The sequence below is a fragment of the Heterodontus francisci genome, chromosome 2 (genome assembly GCF_036365525.1).
Source record: "Heterodontus francisci isolate sHetFra1 chromosome 2, sHetFra1.hap1, whole genome shotgun sequence".
NCBI classification, from domain to species: domain Eukaryota; kingdom Metazoa; phylum Chordata; class Chondrichthyes; order Heterodontiformes; family Heterodontidae; genus Heterodontus; species Heterodontus francisci.
The window spans coordinates 222,711,100-222,733,491 of NC_090372.1; the positions used below are offsets into that span (position 1 = coordinate 222,711,100).

The 22,392-nt window shown below is 46.9% G+C and overlaps 1 protein-coding gene across 1 annotated transcript in view; it reads left to right on the plus strand.

Annotated features, from left to right (window-relative positions):
- The first annotated feature begins 333 nt into the window (after nt 1-333).
- The window catches only part of LOC137351657 (protein rapunzel-like), a 29,778-nt gene continuing 7,719 nt past the window's right edge, over nt 334-22,392 (plus strand). Inside the window, exon 1 of the mRNA XM_068016331.1 lies at nt 334-475. The gene's annotated coding sequence lies outside the window, so the exon portion shown is untranslated. The remainder of the gene's footprint in view (nt 476-22,392) is intronic.

The window sequence follows — 22,392 nt, forward strand, 5'->3', positions numbered from 1 at the left end:
AGACATGTCTAAACTTACTGCTAAGTTTCTAACTTATGCGCCACGTGGGCTGGTTGCTTGGAGACCAGGTGGTCAGCGGAGTGAAGTAATGCCTTGTTATCTGACAAGGGCTGGAGAACAGAGAAATGACTATGCAATGTGGTCAAAGCTTGAGGGATGAGGCTACCAAAAATAAGCAGATAACAAAACCGGTGAAAGGTTGACCGAGTGTGACTGACGTAGAGCACCCGCGGCGTTAGGAACAGCTGACCGACCAATCAGTGTACATCGGGTAGTCAGGTCCGGCCCATCCCGAGCTGATCATGCAGGCAGCATGCAGGAAGAAGGGTATAAGAAAGCGTGCTCCAAAGTGCTGGCTATCTAGCTCAGGACTAAGTAGTCGTGTGAGCTACTTGGAGATTCGGAAGGGGAGGACTGATCATCTCTTCCGTTCCGACTCTTGGATGAACCTCAGTAACCTAGCTTAAGTGGTCGTGTGAGTATAATCTCTGCTGAAAATAAGATTTTGAAACGCTGAATAAAAGTGCTATGTGTGAATATTAATTTGGTAGCTTTCAGTTGTTGATACCCAGAGTAAACGTCCGGACCAGGACCAGGACCAGGACTAGGACCAGGACCAGGACCAGGACCAGGACCAGGACCAGGACCAGGACCAGTGTTAGCGATAGGCTACAGACAGAAAGACAAAGAGAGAGAGAGAGACAGAGACAGAGATGGAGAGAGACAGAGAGAGAGAGACAGAGAATGAGAGGCACACAAAGAAAGCGTGAGGGAGAGTGAGACAGAGAAACAGAGAGAGGCATAGAGAGAGAGGTAGAGAGAGAGAGGCAGAGAGAGAGAGAGGTAGAGAAAGAGAGAGAGACAGAGAGAGAGGAGGGGGAGTTGCACTATTGATTAGGGAGGACATCACAGCAGTACTGAGAGAGGATATCCCGGGTGGAATGTCCAGCGAGGGCATATGGGTAGAACTTAGAAATAAGAAAGGGGTGATCACTCTGATGGGATTATACTATAGGCCCCCCAATAGTCAGAGGGAAGTGGAGGAGCATATATGTAGGGAAATCACAGATAGGTGTAGGAATTATAGGGTTGTAATAGTCAGTGATTTTAACTTCCCTAAATTGACTGGGACTGACTTACTGCTAAGGGATCAGATGGGGAAGAATTTGTTAAGTGTGTCCAGGATAGTTTTCTGAAACAGTATGTGGATGGCCCTACTAGAGAAGGGGCTACACTCGACCTCCTCTTAGGAAATGAGGCTGGGCAGGTGGTTGATGTGTCAGTGGGGGAGCACTTTGGGACCAGTGACCATAACTCTATTAGCTTCAAGATAGTTATGGAAAAGGATAGGACTGGTCCTCAGATTGAAGTCCTAAATTGGGGGAAGGCTAATTTCGATGGTATCAGACAATTTTGATGGCAAGTGGGAGGCTTTTAAAAGTGAGATAGGAAGAGTTCAGGGCCGGCATGTTCCTGTTAGATGGAAGGGCAAGGCTGGCAAGTTTAGGGAACCTTGGTTGACGAGGGATATTGAGGGTCCGGTCAGGACAAAGAAGGAGACATATGTCAGGTATAGACAGCTGGGATCGAGTGAGTTCCTCGAGGAGTATAGGGGATGTAGGAGTACAGTTAAGGAAATTATGAGGGCAAAAAGGGGCCATGAGATTTCCCTGGCAAATAAGATAAAGGAGAATCCTAAAAGATTCAAAAAATATATTAAGAGTAAAAGGGTAGCTAGGGAGAGAGTAGGTCCCCTTAAGGATCAGCGTGGTAATCTATGTGTGGAGCCATGGGAAATGGGCGAGGTCTTAAATGAAAATTTCTTGTCCGTATTTACCGTGGAGAAGGTCATGGAAGCTAGTGAGTTCAAGGGAGGGAACAGCGATATCCTGGAGCATATCAACATTACAAAGGAGGAGGTGTTGAAGCACATTAAGGTGGATAAATCCCCAGGGCCTGACCAGGTGTATCCTAGGATGCTATGGGAAGCAAGGGAGGAGATTGCTGGGGCCCTGGCGGAGATTTTTGTATTATCGTTAGCCACAGGTGAGGTACCGGAAGACTGGAGGATAGCTAATGTTGTACCTTTATTTAAGAAGGGCAGCAGGGATAAGCCAGGGAACTACAGGCCGGTGAGCCTTACATCAGTGGTGGGAAAGTTATTGGAAGGGATTCTGAGAGACGGGATTTATATGCATTTGGAAAGGCATGGTCTGATTAGGGATAGTCAGCATGGCTTTGTGTGTGGGAAATCATGTCTCACGAATTTGAGTTTTTTGAGGAGGTGACCAAGAGGATTGACAAGGGCAGGACGATGGACGTTGTCTACATGGACTTTAGCAAGGCCTTTGACAAGGTCCCACATGGTCGGCTGGTCCAGAAAGTTCAAACACATGGGATCCAGGGTGAGCTAGCCAATTGGATTCAAAATTGGCTTGGTGATAGGAGGCAGAGGGTGGTTGTGGAGGGCTGTTTTTCAGATTGGAGGCCGGTGACCAGTGGTGTGCCGCAGGGATCGGTGCTGGGCCCCCTGTTGTTTGTCATATATATTAATGACTTGGATGTGAATGTAAGGGGCATGATTAGTAAGTTTGCAGATGACACCAAAATTGGTGATATAGTGGGTAGTGAAGAAGGTTGTCTAAGGTTACAACAGGATATAGATCAACTGGGAAAGTGGGTAAGGGATTGGCAAATGGAATTTAACGCAGACAAGTGTGAAGTGATGCAATTTCGGAAGTTAAACCAGGGCAGGACATATACAGTGAATGGCAGGGCCCTGGGGAGTGTTGTTGAGCAGAGAAACCTTGGGGTGCAAGTACATAGTTCCCTGAAAGTGGCAACGCAGGTAGACAGGGTGGTGAAGAAGGCGTATGGCATGCTTGCCTTCATCGGCCGAGACATTGAGTACAAGAGTTGGGACGTCATATTACAGTTGTACATAACGTTGGTTAGGCCGCATTCGGAGTACTGTGTGCAGTTCTGGTCGCCGCACTACAGGAAAGATGTGATTAAGCTAGAGAGGGTGCAGAAAAGATTCACAAAGATGTTGGCTGGTTTGGAGGGCTTGAGTTATAAAGAGAGATTGGATAGGCTGGGTCTGTTTTCCCTGGAGCGAAGGAGGCTGAGAGGGGACATGATCGAGGTATATAAAATTATGAGGGGCATAGATAAGGTAGATAGCCAGAGTCTGTTTCCCATGGTAGGGGTGACTAAAACTAGAGGGCATAGATGTAAGGTGAGACGGAGGAGGTTTAAAGGGGATCAAAGGGGTAAATATTTCACACAAAGAGTAGTGGGTATCTGGAATGAGCTGCCTGAGGAGGTGGTGGAGGCAGGAACAGTAGCAACATTTAAGAGGCATCTGGACAGGTACTTGAATGAGCAAGGCATAGAGGGATATGGAATTAATGCAGGCAGGTGAGATTAGTATAGATAGGCATTATGGTCGGCATGGACGTGGTGGGCCGAAGGGCCTGTTTCTATGCTGTACGACTCTATGACTCTATAAATCACCTCTCAGTCTTCTCTTCTCCAAGGAAAACAGTCCTAACTTCTCCAATCTATTGTCAGAACTGTACTATCCTCTTCACAGTTCACAAAGTTTCATATCATCTGCAAACTTTGAAATTATGCCCTGTACACCAAGGTTAGGTCATTAATATATATCGGGAAAAGCAAGGATCCCAACACTGATTAAAAGCAAAATACTGCAGATGCTGGAAATCTGAAATAAAAACAAGAAATGCTGGAAACACTCAGCAGGTCTGGCAGCATCTGTGGAGAGAGAAGCAGAGTTAATGTTTCAGGTCAGTGACCCTTCTTCAGAACTGGAAAATATTAGAAATGTAAAAGGTTATAAGCAAGTAAAGTGGGGGTGGGGCAAGAGATAACAAAGGAGAAGGTGTAGATAGGACAAGGTCACAGAATAGCTGACCAGAAGGTCATGGAGCAAAGATATGTTAATGGTGTGTTGAAAGACAAAGCATTAGTACAGAAAGGAAAATAAAAGTAAAACGGGGGGCCCGTCATGCTCTGAAATTATTGAACTCAGTGTTCAGTCCGGCAGGCTGTAGTGTGCCTAATCAGTAAATGAGATGCTGTTCCTCGAACTTGCGTTGATGTTCACTGGAACACTGCAGCAATCCCAGGATAGAGATGTGAGCATGAGAGCAGGGGGGAGTGTTGAAATGGCCAGCAACCGGAAGCTCAGGGTCCTGCTTGCGGACTGAGCGGAACACACCCATTTTACTTTTATTTTTAGTTATTTTTTCTTTTTCCTTTTTTAAAATTTTTTTTGTGTTTATTTTATTTTATTTCATCTTAGTTTGTTCAGTTTGCTTACGCACCTTTTTCATGTTTGTACTTGTGGCTGTTCAATTTTCAGTCCATTAACACCCTTTCTGTACTAATGCTTTGTCTTTCAACACACCATTAACATATCTTTGCTCAATGACCTTCTGGTCAGCTATTCTGTGACCTTGTCCTACCTACACCTTCTCCTTTGTTATCTCTTGCCCCACCCCCACTTTACTTGCTCATAACCTTTTACATTTCTAATATTTGCCAGTTCTGAAGGGTCACTGACCTGAAACGGTAACTCTGCTTTTCTCTCCACAGATGCTGCCAGATCTGCTGACTATTTCCAGCATTTCTTTTTTTATCCGAACAATGATCCCTGGGAACTCCACTACAAACCTTCTTCCAGCCCGAAAAACATCCATTAACCACTACTCTGTTTCCTGTCACTCAGCCAATTTTGTATCCATGTTGCTACCATCCCTTTTATTTCATGAGCTACAAGTTTGCTCACATGTCTGTTATGTGCCACTGTACCAAATGCTTCTGAAAATCCATGTACACCACATCCACCACATTGCCCTCATCAACCCTCCCTGTTACCTCCTCAAAAAACTCCATTCGGTTAGTTAAACATGATTTTCCCTTAAGAAATCCAAGCTGATTTTCCTTAATTAACTCGTTTAGAGTCATAGAGTTTTACAGCACAGAAACAGGCCCTTCGGCCCATCGTGTCTGTGCTGGCCATCAAGCACCTATCTATTCTAATCCCATTTTCCAGCACTTGACCCGGAGCCTTGTATACTATGGCGTTTCAAGTGCTCATCTAAATAATTCTTAAATGTTGTGAGGGTTCCTGCCTCTACCACCCCTTCAGGCAGTGCGTTCCAGATTCCAACCACTCTCTGGGTGAAAATAATTTTCCTCAAATCCCCTCTAAACCTCCTGCCCCTTACCTTAAATCTATGCCCCCTGGTTCTTGACCCCTCCGCTAAGGGAAAAAGTTTCTTCCTATCTATCCTATCAATGCCCCTCATAATTTTGTATACCTCAATCATGTCCCCCTCAGCCTTCTCTGCTCCAAGGAAAACAACCCTAGCCTATCCAGACTCTCTTCATAGCTGAAATGCTCCAGCCCAGGCAACATCCTGGTGAATCTCCTCTGCACCCTCTTCAGTGCAATCACATCCTTCCTACAGTGTGGTGACCAGAACTGTACACAGTACTCCAGCTGTGGCCTAACCAGCGTTTTATACAGCTCCATCATAACCTCCCTGCTCTTATATTCTATGCCTCGGCTAATAAAGGCAAGTATCCCATATACCTTCCTAACCACCTTATCTACCTGTGCTGCTGCCTTCAGTGATCTATGGACAAGTACACCAAGGTCCTGACCATTTCTGACCCGAGGAAGTACAGTGAGTCAGAGGGACCTTGGTGTACTTGTCCATAGATCACTGAAGGCAGCAGCACAGGTAGATAAGGTGGTGAGAAGGGCATATGGAATACTTGCCTTTATTAGCTGAGGCATAGAATATAAGAGCAGGGAGGTTATGATGCAGCTATACTATGATTAGATTCCAGCCTGTGACTGATTCCCAGGTGCCTGTTAGTCTAGAGATAACCCGCTCAACCCCCTCGATTAGATTCCAGTCTGTAACTCATTCCCAGGTATCTGCTACTCTATATATAGATCTTCTAAACCCCATGCTTAGATTCCTGCCTATAACTCACTGCCAGGTATCTGTTATTCTCTTTGTAAACCCTCCGAATCTCTTGATTAGATTCCACCCTCTACCTCACTCCTGCTTATCTGTTATTCAATATATGCAGCCCCCCAAACACCTTGATTCGATTCCAGTCTGTAACTCACCCCCAGATCAATGTGTTAATCTTTGCTCAGCATTTTACAATGATCTGTCTGTTTGCTGTTTGCTTCTTAATATCTTCTTGTCTCATTCGAATCTGTTCTCTGAGTAACCTTGTTGTCGACCTACAGGGTAATGGGGTCCAGTCCTGTTCTGAAAGAGGGATAGGAACATAGGAATATAGGAACAGGAGTAGGCCATTCAGCCCCTCATGCCTATCCCACCATTCAATGAGATCATGGCTGATCCGCGGCCTAACTCCATATACCTGCCTTTGGCCCATATCCCTTAATATCTTTGCTGAACAAAAATCTATCTATCTCAGATTTAAAATGAAAACTGTTCTAGCTTCAACTGCTGTTTGTGGGAGAGAGTTCCAAACCTCTACCACCCTTTGTGTGAAGAAGTGCCTCCTAACATCTCTCCTGAACGGTCTGGTCCTAATTTTTAGACTCTGCCCCCTAGTTTTAGAATCTCCAACCAGTGGAAAGAGTTTATCTTTATCTAGCCTGTCTTTTCCTGTTAATATCTTGAAGACTTCGATCAGATCACCCCTTAACCTTCTAAATTCTAGTGAAAACAGGCCTAATTTGTGTAATCTCTCCTCGTAACTAAACCCCTGTAGTCCAGGTATCATTCTTGTAAACCTACGTTACACTCCCTCCAAGACCAATATATCCTTCCTAAGGTGTGGTGCCCAGAACTGCTCACAGTACTCCAAGTGGGGTCTAACCAGGGTTTTGTACAGCTGCAGCATAACCTCTGTGTCTTTATACTCCAATCCTCTCGATATAAAGGCTAGCATTCCATTAGTCTTTTTGATTATTTTCTGCACTTGCTCGAGGCATTTTAAAGATCTATGCACCTGAACCCCCAAGTCTCTTTGGACATCCACTGTACTTAACCTCTTCCCATTTAGAAAGTATCCTGCTCTATCCTTTTTTGGTCCAAAATGGATAATCTCACACTTGCCCGCATTGAAATCCATCTGCCACAGTTTTGCCCATTCACCTAGTCTGTCAATATCTCTGCAATTTTATGCTACAATCTAGACTGTCTACAATGCCACCTAACTTTGTATCATCAGCAAATTTGAATATATGACTTACTATGCCATCATCCAAGTCGTTAATGAATAATGTGAATAATTGAGGCCCCAACACAGATCCCTGATGGACACCACTAGTCACATCCTGCCAATCAGAGTACTTACCCATTATCCCCACTCTCTGTCGTCTACTACTCAACCAACTTTCTAACCATGTCAATAATTTGCCCTCAACTCCATGGACTGCTACCTTAGTTAACAGTCTCTTATGTGGGACTTTATCAACTGCCTTCTGGAAGTCCATATAAATAACATCCATAGACATTCCCCTGTCCACTACCTTAGTCACCTCTTCAAAAAACTCAATGAGATTTGTCAGGCATGACCTTCCCGTCATGAATCCATGCTGGCTGTCCCTGATTAACTGAAATTTTTCTAGGTGTTCAGTCACCCTATCCTTGATTATAGACTCCAGCAACTTGCCCACCACAGATGTCAGGCTAACTGGTCTGTAATTTCCTTGGTTCCCCCTTTCACCCTTCTTAAAAAGTGGAGTGACATGTACAACTTTCCAATCCAGAGGGACCACTCCTGAATCTAGGGAACTCTGAAAGACTACAGTTAGGGCATCTACAATGTGCTCCCCTACTTCCTTTAACACCCTCGGATGGAAACCGTCAGGTCCTGGGGATTTCTCACTCTTTAGTTCAAGTAATTTCCTTGTTTTACTTAGGTTAATTGTATTAAATCCCTGTCCCCTACCTGCTATTTTCGGGACTTCCAGCAAGTTATCCTCCTTTTCAACTGTAAATACTGAGGCAAAGTAATTGTTCAACATGTCTGCCATTTCCCCATTATCAATGACAATATCTCCAGTTTCAGCTTTTAGTGGGCCTACTTTGCTCTTGACCACCCGCTTTCCCTTTATGTAACTATAAAATTTATTTTTATTGATTTTGATGTCCGTTGCAAGTTTCCTTTCATAATCTCTTTTAGTAGCTCTTATAAGCTGCTTTGTGACCCTTTGCTGGTCTTTGTATCGATCCCATTCGGCTGGATCTGTGCTGCATTTTGCATTTTTGTAAGCCCTTTCTTTTTGTTTTATGCTAATCCCTAATCTCTTTAGTTGTCCATGGCTGTTTTTTCTGTGAAGTGGAGCTTTTTCCTCTCAGGGGTATATACTCGCTCTGTATTTCATTAAATGTTTCTTTAAATATTCTCCACTGTTCTTCAGTCGTTTGACCCATTAACAGATCTACCCAGTTTACCGTGGACAGTCTCTGTCTCATCCCAGTAAAGTCAACCTTACCCAAGTCTAAAATTCTAGTCGCTGATTCGTGCTTTTCACTTTCAAACACTACCTTGAATTCGATCATGTTGTGATCACTATCTGATAAATGTTCACGCACAGTTAGGCTACTAATTAAATTTGGCTCATTACTCATAACTAAATCTAATATTGCCTGTCCCCTTGTTACATCTAGGACATATTACTGTAGGAAACTATCCCGGACACATTCCAGAAATTCACTACCTTTCTGACAGGTGTTAGTCTGCCTCTCCCAATCTATGTGGAAGTTAAAATCCCCCATTAATACTACTCTGCCTTTGTTACACACTTGCCTAATTTGTGCATTTATACAATCTAACGCCTCAGAACTGCTACCAGGGGGTCTATAGACAACACCTATTACAGTTTTAGATCCTTTTCTCTTCCTCAATTCCACCCAAAAGGTGTTTTCCCCTCATTATATCCTCCCTCACCAATGAGGTGATATTATTTCTAATCAGTAAGGCTACTCCACCCCCTCTGCTATTTTCCCTGTCTCTCCTGTAAACTTTATAACCAGGTATATTTAGTTCCCAGTCCCGACCATCCTGCAGCCACGTCTCCACAATGGCCACCACATCATAATCTTCCATTTGAATTTGCGCCTGCAGTTCATCTAGTTTATTCCTTACACTCCGTGCATTTGTATATAGAACTCTTATTTGGGCTATACCCCCTAACCTGTCCCTCAGCACTGATGCTTTATTCACCTGTTTATTATTTCTCTCTTCTGATTTAACCAGAAGAATATCACAGCTGTACTGTGGGTGGACACCTCGGAGGGATCATGCAGCGAGGCAATATGGGTGGAGCTCAGGAATAGGAAGGGTGCAGTCACGATGTTGGGGGTTTTCTACAGGCCTCCCAACAGCCAGCAGGAGGTAGAGGAGCAGATATGTAGACAGATTTTGGAAAGATGTAAAGGTAACAGGGTTGTGGTGATGGGTGATTTTAACTTCCCCTATATTGACTGTGACTCACTTAGTGCAAGGGGCTTGGATGGGGCAGAATTTGTAAGGAGCATCCAGGAGGGCTTTTTGAAACAGTATGTAAATAGTCCAACTAGGGATGGGGCCGTACTGGACCTGGTATTGGGGAAATGAGCCCCACCAGGTGGTGGAAGTTTCAGTGGGGGAGCATTTCGGGAGCAGTGACCATAATTCCGTAAGTTTAAAGGTACTTGTGGATAAGGATAAGAGTAGTCCATGGGTGAAGGTGCTAAATTGGGGGAAGGCGAATAATAACAATATTAGGCAGGAACTGAAGAACTGAGGGTGTCACAGTGGCGCAGTGGTTAGCACTGCAGCCTCACAACTCCAGGGACCCAGGTTCGATTCTGGGCACTGCCTGTGTGCAGTTTGTAAGTTCTCCCTGTGTCTGCGTGGGTTTTCGCCGGGTGCTCCGGTTTCCTCCCACAGCCAATGACTTGTAAATTGCATTTGTATATAGAATTTGTAAATTGGCCATTGCTAGTGTAGGTAGGTGGTAGGGAATATGGTATTACTGTAAGGTTAGTATAACTGGGTGGTTGTTGGTCAGCACAGACTCGGTGGGCCGAAGGACCTGTTTCAGTGTTGTATCGCTAAAAAAAATAAATAAAATAAAAATAAAAAATTTAGATTGGGGGCGGCTGTTTGAGGGTAAATCAACATCTGACATGTGGGAGTCTTTCAAACGTCAGTTGACTAGAATCCAGGACCAGCATGTTCCTGTGAGGAAGAAGGATAAGTTTGGCAAGTTTCAGGAACCTTGGATAACGAGGGATGTTGTGAGCCTCGTCAAAAAGAAAAAGGAAGCATTCGTAAGGGCCGGAAGGCGAGGAACAGACGAATCCCTTGAGGAATATAAAGACAGTAGAAAGGAACTTAAGCAAGGAGTCAGGAGGGCCAAAAGGGGTAATGAAAAGTCATTGGCAAACAGGATTAAGGATAATCCCAAGGCTTGTTTACACATACAAAGAGCAAGAGGGTAACCAGGGAAAGGGTTGGCCCACTCAAGGACAGAGATGGGAATCTATGTGTGGAGCCAGAGGAAATGGGCGAGGTGCTAAATGAGTACTTTGCATCAGTATTCACCAAGGAGAAGGACTTGGTGGATGATGAGCCGAGGGAAGGGAGTGTAGATAGTCTCAGTCATCTCATTATCAAAAAGGAGGTGGTGTTGGGTGTCTTGCAAACCATTAAGGTAGATAAGTCCCCAGGGCCGGATGGGATCTACCCCAGAATACTGAGGGAGGCAAGGGAAGAAATTGCTGGGGCCTTGACAGAAATCTTTGTATCCTCATTGGCTGCAGGTGAGGTCCCAGAGGATTGGAGAATAGCCAATGTTGTTCCGTTGTCTAAGAAGGGTTTCAAGGATAATCCAGGAAATTATAGGCCGGTGAGCCTTACGTCAGTGGTGGGGAAATTATTCGAGAGGATTCTTCGGGACAGGATTTACTCCCATTTGGAAACAAATAAACTTATTCGCGAGAGACAGCATGGTTTTGTGAAGGGGAGGTCGTGTCTCACTAATTTGATTGAGTTTTTTAAGGAAGTGACAAAGATGATTGATGAAGGAAGGGCAGTGGATGTTATCTATATGGACTTCAGTAAAGCCTTCAGTAAAGTCCCTCATGGTAGACTGGTACAAAAGGTGAAGTCACTTGGGATCAGAGGTGAGCTGGCAAGATGGATACAGAACTGGCTCTGTGAAAGAAGACAGAGGGTAGCAGTGGAAGGGTGTTTTTCTGAATGGAGGGATGTGACTAGTGGTGTTCCGCAGGGATCAGTGCTGGGACCTTTGCTCTTTGTAGTATACATAAATGACTTGGAGGAAAATGTAGCTGGTCTGATTGGTAAGTTTGCGGACGACACAAAGGTTGGTGGAGTTGCGGATAATGATAAGGATTGTCAGAGGATACAGCAGGATATAGATCGGTTGGAGACTTGGGCGGAGAAATGGCAGATGGAGTTTAATCCGGACAACTGTGAGGTAATGCATTTTGGAAGGTCTAATGCAGGTGGAAAGTATACATTGAATGGCAGAACGCTTAGGAGTATTGACAGGCAGAGAGATCTGGGTGTACAGGTCCACAGGTCACTGAAAGCGGCAACGCAGGTGGATAAGGTAGTCAAGAAGGCATATGGCATGCTTGCCTTCATCGGTCGGGGCATAGAGTATAAAAATTGGCAAGTCATGCTGCAGCTGTACAGAACTTTAGTTAGGCCACACTTAGAATATTGCGTGCAATTCTGGTCGCCACACTACCAGAAGGACATGGATGCTTTGGAGAGGGTACAGAGGAGGTTTACCAGGATGTTGCCTGGTCTGGAGGGCATTAGCTATGAGGAGAGGTTGGAAAACTCGGATTGTTTTCACTGGAACGACGGAGGTGGAGGGGCAACATGATAGAGGTTTACAAAGTTATGAGCGGCATGGACAGAGTGGATAGTCAGAAGCTTTTTCCCAGGGTGCAAGAGTCAGTTACTAGGGGGACATAGGTTTAAGGTGCGAGGGGCAAAGTTTAGAGGGGATGTGCGAGGCAAGTTCTTTACACAGAGGGTGGTGAGTGCCTGGAATTTGCTGCCGGGGGAGATGGTGGAAGCAGGTACGATAATGACGTTTAAGAGGCATCTTGACAAATACATGAATAGGATGGGAATAGAGGGATACGATTCCCGGAAGTGCAGAAGGTTTTAGTTTAGGCAGGCATCAAGATAGGCGCAGGCTTGGAGGGCCGAATGGCCTGTTCCTGTGCTGTACTGTTCTTTGTTCTTTGTTCTTTGTTCTGAACCAGTATACTTCTTGCAGTTAGATAACAATCAGCCTCACCACTAACCTGCACTCCTACCTTCTCCTTTAACTTCCTGTTTTTTATGTAACTGAACCCTCCCCCCCACTATTTTGTTTAAAGCCCTATCTACAGCCCTTGTTCTGTGATTCACCAGAACTCTGGTCCCAGCATGATTCAGGTGGAGCCCGTCCCATCAGAACAGCTCGCTCCTTCCCCAGTACTGGTGCCAGTGACCCACGAATTCGAACCCATTTCTCCCACATCAATCTTTGAACCATGCATTTACCTCTTTAATCTTATTGACCCTTTGCCAATTTGCTCGTGGCTCAGATAGGAATCCAGAGATTATTACCTTTTTGGTTCTGCTTTTTAATTTAGCCCCTAGCTGCTCATTTTCCCTCAGCAGAACCTCTATCCTCATTCTACCTGTATCGTTGGTACCTACGTGGACCATGACAACTGGATCTTTCCCTTCCCACTCCAAGTTCCTCTGCAGCCCAGATGAGATATCCTGAACCCTGGCACCAGGTAGGCAACACAGCCTTCGGGACTCTCGATCCTGGCCACAGAGAACAGTATCTATGCCCCTAACTACACTATCCCCGATGATGACTACATTTCTCTTTTCTCCCCCCACTTGAATGGCTCCCTGTACCACGGTGCTGTGGTCAGTTTGCACATCCTCCCTACAGTCCCTGCTCTCGTCCACACAGGGAGCAAGAATCACGAACCTGTTGGACAATGACAAGGGCTGAGGCTTCTGCAACACTACCTCCTGGACCCCTCTACCTGCCTCACTCATAGTCACACCTTTCTGTCCCTGACCACTGGCCAAATTCAAAGTAGTTAATCTAAAGGGTGTGACTGTCTCCTGAAACACAGCGTCCAGGTAACTCTCCCCCTCCCTGATGTGTCACAGTGTCCGAAGCTCAGACTCCAGCTCATCAACTCTGAGCCCGGGTTCCTCAAGCAGTCGACACTTGCTACAGATGTGGTCACAAGGCACCACAATGGGGTCCACCAGCTCCCACATCATGCAGGTACAACACATCCCCTGGCCCGGCATCTCTATTTTATTTAATTAGATTTTAATTTGTTTTTTAAATTTCCGACGGGTCTTTAGTTTTTAATCTGTGAAATATTTCTCCTATTCACCTTTAATCTGAAATCACTTTCGAATAGGTAATTCAAATTAGCAGTTACTTACCAACCAATGAACCGACAGTTTTCCTGTGATGTCACTCTTTGTTTTTTTCACTCTGTTTTTACTCCCTTAAATTATGCAAAAATTAGATTACTGACACCAGGAGCATTAAATCTCGAAAACAAACACTCCTTACTATCTTAAAAAAGAACTGTAGACCTTAATTTACAAACCCAGCAATTTACAGTTATTTCCAAACAGCTGTGACTCACCAACCAATTGCCTTGCAGCTTTCCTGTGATGTCACTGTTGACGATTTTACAAATCTCGAGTGCTGTCCGAGTGAAATCCCGCTCTCTCTCTCCCGGTCTCTTTATACTCCGTCTCCGCTCTCGCTCTTTCCCCCTATCTGAGTGAACTCTCTCTCTCTCTCCCGGTCTCTTTATACTCCGTCTCCGCTCTCGCTCTTTCCCCCTGTCTGAGTGACCTCTCTCTCTCTCTCCCGGTCTCTTTATACTCCGTCTCCGATCTCGCTCTTTCCCCCTGTCTGAGTGACCTCTCTCTCTCCCGGTCTCTTTATACTCCGTCTCCGCTCTCGCTCTTTCCCCCTGTCTGAGTGACCTCTCTCTCTCTCCTGGTCTCTTTATACTCCGTCTCCGCTCTCGCTCTTTCCCCCTGTCTGAGTGACCTCTCTCTCTCCCGGTCTCTTTATACTCCGTCTCCGCTCTCGCTCTTTCCCCCTGTCTGAGTGAACTCTCTCTCTCTCTCCCGGTCTCTTTATACTCCGTCTCCGCTCTCGCTCTTTCCCCCTGTCCGAGTGAAATCCCGCTCTCTCTCTCCCGGTCTCTTTATACTCCGTCTCCGCTCTCGCTCTTTCCCCCTGTCTGAGTGACCTCTCTCTCTCCCGGTCTCTTTATACTCCGTCTCCGCTCTCGCTCTTTCCCCCTGTCCGAGTGAAATCCCGCTCTCTCTCTCCCGGTCTCTTTATACTCCGTCTCCGCTCTCGCTCTTTCCCCCTGTCCGAGTGAAATCCCGCTCTCTCTCTCCCGGTCTCTTTATACTCTGTCTCCGCTCTCGCTCTTTCCCCCTGTCTGAGTGACCTCTCTCTCTCCCGGTCTCTTTATACTCCGTCTCCGCTCTCGCTCTTTCCCCCTGTCTGAGTGAACTCTCTCTCTCTCTCTCCCGGTCTCTTTATACTCCGTCTCCGCTCTCGCTCTTTCCCCCTGTCTGAGTGAACTCTCTCTCTCTCTCCCGGTCTCTTTATACTCCGTCTCCGCTCTCGCTCTTTCCCCCTGTCTGAGTGAACTCTCTCTCTCTCTCCCGGTCTCTTTATACTCCGTCTCCGCTCTCGCTCTTTCCCCCTGTCCGAGTGAAATCCCGCTCTCTCTCTCCCGGTCTCTTTATACTCCGTCTCCGCTCTCGCTCTTTCCCCCTGTCTGAGTGACCTCTCTCTCTCCCGGTCTCTTTATACTCCGTCTCCGCTCTCGCTCTTTCCCCCTGTCTGAGTGAACTCTCTCTCTCTCTCCCGGTCTCTTTATACTCCGTCTCCGCTCTCGCTCTTTCCCCCTGTCTGAGTGAACTCTCTCTCTCTCTCCCGGTCTCTTTATACTCCGTCTCCGCTCTCGCTCTTTCCCGCTGTCTGAGTGAACTCTCTCTCTCTCTCCCGGTCTCTTTATACTCCGTCTCCGCTCTCGCTCTTTCCCCCTGTCTGAGTGAACTCTCTCTCTCTCTCCCGGTCTCTTTATACTCCGTCTCCGCTCTCGCTCTTTCCCCCTGTCTGAGTGAACTCTCTCTCTCTCTCCCGGTCTCTTTATACTCCGTCTCCGCTCTCGCTCTTTCCCCCTGTCTGAGTGACCTCTCTCTCTCCCGGTCTCTTTATACTCAGTCTCCGCTCTCGCTCTTTCCCGCTGTCTGAGTGACCTCTCTCTCTCTCTCCCGGTCTCTTTATACTCCGTCTCCGCTCTCGCTCTTTCCCCCTGTCTGAGTGACCTCTCTCTCTCCCGGTCTCTTTATACTCCGTCTCCGCTCTCGCTCTTTCCCCCTATCTGAGTGAACTCTCTCTCTCTCTCCCGGTCTCTTTATACTCCGTCTCCGCTCTCGCTCTTTCCCGCTGTCTGAGTGAACTCTCTCTCTCTCTCCCGGTCTCTTTATACTCCGTCTCCGCTCTCGCTCTTTCCCCCTGTCTGAGTGACCTCTCTCTCTCCCGGTCTCTTTATACTCCGTCTCCGCTCTCGCTCTTTCCCCCTGTCTGAGTGACCTCTCTCTCTCCCGGTCTCTTTATACTCCGTCTCCGCTCTCGCTCTTTCCCCCTGTCTGAGTGAACTCTCTCTCTCTCTCCCGGTCTCTTTATACTCCGTCTCCGCTCTCGCTCTTTCCCGCTGTCTGAGTGAACTCTCTCTCTCTCTCCCGGTCTCTTTATACTCCGTCTCCGCTCTCGCTCTTTCCCCCTGTCTGAGTGACCTCTCTCTCTCCCGGTCTCTTTATACTCCGTCTCCGCTCTCGCTCTTCCCTGCTGTCTGAGTGACCTCTCTCTCTCTCTCCTGGTCTCTTTATACTCCGTCTCCGCTCTCCCTGTTTCCCGCTGTCTGAGTGAACTCTCTCTCTCTCCCGGTCTCTTTATAATCCGGCTCCGCTCTCCCTGTTTCCCGCTGTCAGAGTGAACACTCTCTCTCTCTCCCGGTCTCTTTATACTCCGTCTCCGATCTCGCTCTTTCCCCCTGTCTGAGTGACCTCTCTCTCTCCCGGTCTCTTTATACTCCGTCTCCGCTCTCGCTCTTTCCCGCTGTCTGAGTGAACTCTCTCTCTCTCTCCCGGTCTCTTTATACTCCGTCTCCGCTCTCGCTCTTCCCTGCTGTCTGAGTGACCTCTCTCTCTCCCGGTCTCTTTATACTCCGTCTCCGCTCTCGCTCTTTCCCGCTGTCTGAGTGAACTCTCTCTCTCTCTCCCGGTCTCTTTATACTCCGTCTCCGCTCTCGCTCTTTCCCGCTGTCTGAGTGAACTCTCTCTCTCTCTCCTGGTCTCTTTATACTCCGTCTCCGCTCTCGCTCTTTCCCGCTGTCTGAGTGACCTCTCTCTCTCTCCCGGTCTCTTTATACTCCGTCTCCGCTCTCGCTCTTCCCTGCTGTCTGAGTGACCTCTCTCTCTCTCTCTCCTGGTCTCTTTATACTCCGTCTCCGCTCTCCCTGTTTCCCGCTGTCTGAGTGAACTCTCTCTCTCTCCCGGTCTCTTTATAATCCGGCTCCGCTCTCCCTGTTTCCCGCTGTCAGAGTGAACACTCTCTCTCTCTCCCGGTCTCTTTATACTCCGTCCCCGCTCTCCCTTTTTCCCGATGGCTGAGAGAACTCTCTCTCTCTCCCAGTCTCTTCATACTCCGTCTCTGCTCTCGCTGTTTCCCACATTCTGACTGAACTCTCGCTCTCTCTCCCAGTCTCTCTCTCCCGGTCTCTTTATACTCCGGCTCTGCTTTCGCTGTTTCCCACTGTCTGAGTGAATTCTCTCTCTCTCTCCCCTTCTCTCTCTCTCCCGGTCTCTTGATACTCCGTCCGCGCTCTCCCTTTTTCCCGATGGCTGAGAGAATTCTCTCTCTCTCCTGGTCTCTTTATACTCCGTCTCCGCTCACCCTGTTTCCCGATGGCTGAGAGAACACTCTCTCTCTCCCGGTCTCTTTATACTCCGTCTCTGCTCTCGCTGTTTCCCACATTCTGACTGAACTCTCGCTCTCTCTCCCAGTCTCTCTCTCCCGGTCTCTTTATACTCCGGCTCTGCTTTCGCTGTTTCCCGCTGCCTGAGTGAACTCTCTCTCTCTCCCGGTCTTTTTATACTCCGGCTCCGCTCTCGCTTTCTGAATGAACTCTCTCTCTCTCTCTCCCGGACTCTTTATACTCCAGCTCCACTCTCGCTGTTTCCCTCTCTCTGAGTGAACTCTCTCTCTCTCTCTCCCGGACTCTTTATACTCCTGCTCCGCTCTCGCTGTTACCCGCTCTCTGAGTGAACTCTCTCTCTCTCTCTCCCGGACTCTTTATACTCCTGCTCCGCTCTCGCTGTTACCCGCTCTCTGAGTGAACTCTCTCTCTCTCCCGGACTCTTTATACTCCAGCTCCACTCTCGCTGTTACCCGCTCTCTGAGTGAACTCTCTCTCTCTCTCTCCCGGTCTCTTTATACTCCTGCTCCACTCTCGCTGTTTCCCGCTGTCTGAGTGAACTCTCTCTCTCTCCCGGTCTCTTTATACTCCAGCTCCACTCTCGCTGTTACCCGCTCTCTGAGTGAACTCTCTCTCTCTCTCTCCCGGTCTCTTTATACTCCTGCTCCACTCTCGCTGTTTCCCGCTGTCTGAGTGAACTCTCTCTCTCTCTCTCCCGGACTCTTTATACTCCAGCTCCACTCTCGCTGTTTCCCTCTCTCTGAGTGAACTCTCTCTCTCTCTCTCTCCCGGACTCTTTATACTCAGGCTCCGCTCTCGCTGTTTCCCGCTGTCTGAGTGAACTTTCTCTCTCTCCTGGTCTCTTTATACTCCAGCTCCGCTCTCCCTGTTTCCCTCTGTCTGAGTGAACTCTCTCTCTCTCTCCTGAACTCAGAAATAGGAAGGGTGCGGTAACAATGTTGGGGCTGTACTACAGGCCTCCCAACAGCGAGCGTGAGATAGTGGTACAAATATGGAAACAGATTATGGAAAGATGTAGGAGCAACAGGGTGGTGGTGATAGGAGATTTTAATTTTCCCAACATTGACTGGGATTCACTTAGTGTTAGAGGTCCAGATGGAGCAGAATTTGTAAGGAGCATCCAGGAAGGTTTTCTAGAGCAGTATGTAAATAGTCCAACTCGGGAAGGGGCCATACTGGACCTGGTGTTGGGGAATAAGCCCGGCCAGGTGTTTGAAGTTTCAGTAGGGGACTACTTTGGGAATAGTGATCACAATTCCGTAAGCTTTAAAATACTCATGGACAAAGACGAGAGTAGTCCTAAAGGAAGAGTGCTAAATTCGGGGAAGGCCAACTATACCAAAATTCGGCAGGAGCTGGGTTATGTAGATTGGGAGCAGCTGTTTGAAGGTAAATCCACATGTGATATGTGGGAGGCTTTTAAAGAGAGATTGATTAGTGTGCAGGAGAGACATGTTCCTGTGAAAATGAGGGATAGAAATGGCAAGATTAGGGAACCATGGATGACAGGTGAAATTGTGAGACTAGCTAAGAGGAAAAAGGAAGCATACATAAGGTCTAGGCGGCTGATGAAAGACGAAGCTTTGAAAGAATATCGGGAATGTAGGACCAATCTGAAAAGAGGAATTAAGAGGGCTAAAAGGGGTCATGAAATATCTTTAGGGTTAAAGAAAATCCCAAAGCCTTTTATTCATATATAAGGAGAAAGAGGGTAACTAGAGAAAGGATTGGCCCACTAAAGGACAAAGGAGGAATGTTATGTTTGGAGTCAGAGAAAATGGGTGAGATTCTAAACGAGTAGAACAAAGAACAAAGAAAATTACAGCACAGGAACAGGCCCTTCGGCCCTCCAAGCCTACGCCGATCCAAATCCTCTATCTAAACCTGTCGCCTATTTTCTAAGGGTCTGTATCTCTTTACTTCCTGCCCATTCATGTATCTGTCTAGATACATCTTCAAAGACGCTATCGTGCCCGCGTCTACCACCTCCGCTGGTAATGCGTTCCAGGCACCTACCACCCTCTGCGTAAAGAACTTTCCACGGATATCCCCCCTAAACCTTTCCCCTTTCACTTTGAACTCGTGTCCCCTTGTAATTGATTCCCCCACTCTGGGAAAAAGCTTCTTGCTATCCACCCTGTCTATACCTCTCATGATTTTGTACACCTCAATCTGGTCCCCCCTCAACCTCCGTCTTCCTAATGAAAATAATCCTAATCTACTCAACCTCTCTTCATAGCTAGCGCCCTCCATACCAGGCAACATCCTGGTGAACCTCCTCTGCACCCTTTCCAAAGCATCCACATCCTTTTGATAATGTGGCGACCAGAACTGCACGCAGTATTCCAAATGTGGCCGAACCAAAGTCCTATACAACTGTAACATGACCTGCCAACTCTTGTACTCAATACCCCGTCCGATGAAGGAAAGCATGCCGTATGCCTTCTTGACCACTCTATTGACCTGCGTTGCCACCTTCAGGGAACAGTGGACCTGAACACCCAAATCTCTCTGGACATCAATTTTCCCCAGGACTTTTCCATTTACTGTATAGTTCACTCTTGAATTGGATCTTCCAAAATGCATCACCTCGCATTGGCCCTGATTGAACTCCATCTGCCATTTCTCTGCCCAACTCTCCAATCTATCTATATTCTGCTGTACTCTCTGACAGTCCCCTTCAGTATTTGCTACTCCACCAATCTTAGTGTCGTCTGCAAACTTGCTAATCAGACCACCTATACTTTCCTCCAAATCATTTATGTATATCACAAACAACAGCGGTCCCAGCATGGATCCCTGTGGAACACCACTGGTCACACTTCTCCATTTTGAGAAACTCCCTTCCACTGCTACTCTCTGTCTCCTGTTGCCCAGCCAGTTCTTTATCCATCTAGCTAGCACACCCTGGACCCCATGCGACTTCACTTTCTCCATCAGCCTACCATGGGGCACCTTATCAAACACCTTACTGAAGTCCATGTATATGACATCTACAGCCCTTCCCTCATCAATCAACTTTGTCACTTCCTCAAAGAATTCTATTAAGTTGGTAAGACATGACCTTCCCTGCACAAAACCATGTTGCCTATCACTGATAAGCCCATTTTCTTCCAGATGGGAATAGATCCTATCCCTCAGTATCTTCTCCAGCAGCTTCCCTACCACTGACGTCAGGCTCACCGGTCTATAATTACCTGGATTTTCCCTGCTACCCTTCTTAAGCAATGGGACAACATTAGCAATTCTCCAGTCCTCCGGGACCTCACCCGTGTTTAAGGATGTTGCAAAGATATCTGTTAAGGCCCCAACTATTTCCTCTCTCGCTTCCCACAGTAACCTGGGATAGATCCCATCCGGACCTGGGGACTTGTCCACCTTAATGCCTTTTAGAATACCCAACACTTCCTCCCTCCTTATGCCGACTTGACCTAGAGTAATCAAACATCTGTTCCTAACCTCAACATCCGTCATGTCCCTCTCCTCGGTGAATACCGATGCAAAGTACTCGTTTAGAATCTCACCCATTTTCTCTGACTCCACGCATAACTTTCCTCCTTTGTCCTTGAGTGGGCCAATCCTTTCTCTAGTTACCCTCTTGCTCCTTATATATGAATAAAAGGCTTTGGGATTTTCCTTAACCCTGTTTGCTAAAGATATTTCATGACCCCTTTTAGCCCTCTTAATTCCTCGTTTCAGATTGCGCCTACAATCCCGATATTCTTTCAAAGCTTCGTCTTTCTTCAGCCGCCTAGACCTTATGTGTGCTTCCTTTTTCCTCTTAGCTAGTCTCACAATTTCACCTGTCATCCATGGTTCCCTAATCTTGCCATTTCTACCCCTCATTTTCACAGGAACATGTCTCTCCTGCACGCTAATCAACCTCTCTTTAAAAGCCTCCCACATATCAAAAGTGGATTTACCTTCAAACAGCTGCTCCCAATCTACATTCCCCAGCTCCTGCCGAATTTTGGTATAGTTGGCCTTCCCCCAATTTAGCACTCTTCCTTTCGGACCACTCTCGTCTTTGTCCATGAGTATTCTAAAACTTACGGAATTGTGATCACTATTCCCAAAGTAGTCCCCTACTGAAACGTCAACCACCTGGCCCGGCTCATTCCCCAACACCAGGTCCAGTATGGCCCCTTCCCGAGTTGGACTATTTACATACTGCTCTAGAAAACCCTCCTGGATGCTCCTTCCAAATTCTGCTCCATCTAGATCTCGAACATTAAGTGAATCCCAGTCAATGTTGGGAAAATTAAAATCTCCTGTCACCACCACCCTGTTGCTCCTACATCTTTCCATAATCTGTTTACATATTTGTACCACTATCTCACGCTCGCTGTTGGGAGGCCTGTAGTACAGCCCCAACATTGTTACTGCACCCTTCCTATTTCTGAGTTCTGCCCATATTGCCTCACTGCTCGAGTCCTCCATAGTGCCCTCCTTCAGCACAGCTGTGATATCCTCTTTGAACAGTAATGCAACTCCTCCACCCCTTTTACCTCCCTCTCTATCCCGCCTGAAGCATCGGTATCCTGGGATATTTAGTTGCCAATCATGTCCTTCCCTTAACCAAGTCTCAGTAACAGCAATAACATCATACTCCCAGGTACTAATCCAAACCCTAAAATAAAAGCAAAATACTGCGGATGCTGGAAATCTGAAACAAAAACAAGAAATGCTTGAGTCACTCAGCAGGTCTGGCAGCATCTGTGGAAAGAGAAGCAGAGTTAACGTTTCGGGTCAGTGACCCTTCTTCGGAATCCAAACCCGAAGTTCATCTGCCTTACCTACTACACTTCTTGCATTAAAACAAATACACCTCAGACCACCAGTCCCTTTGCTTTCATCATCTGCTCCCTGCCTACTCTTTCCCTTAGTCACGCTGACTTCATTATCTAGTTCCTTACAGGCCTTAGTTACTACATCCTTACTCTCCACTGACCTCATTTGGTTCCCATCCCCCTGCCACATTAGTTTAAACCCTCCCCAACAGCATTAGCAAAAGCACCCCCAAGGACATTGGTTCCAGTCCGGCCCAGGTGTAGACCGTCCAATTTGTAATCGTCCCACCTCCCCCAGAACCGGTCCCAATGTCCCAAAAATCTGAACCCCTCCCTCCTGCACCATCTCTCAAGCCACGCATTCATCCTGACTATTCTTTCATTTTTACTCTGACTATCATGTGGCACTGGTAGCAATCCTGAGAGTACTACCTCTGAGGTCCTACTTTTTAACTTGGCTCCTAACTCCCTAAATT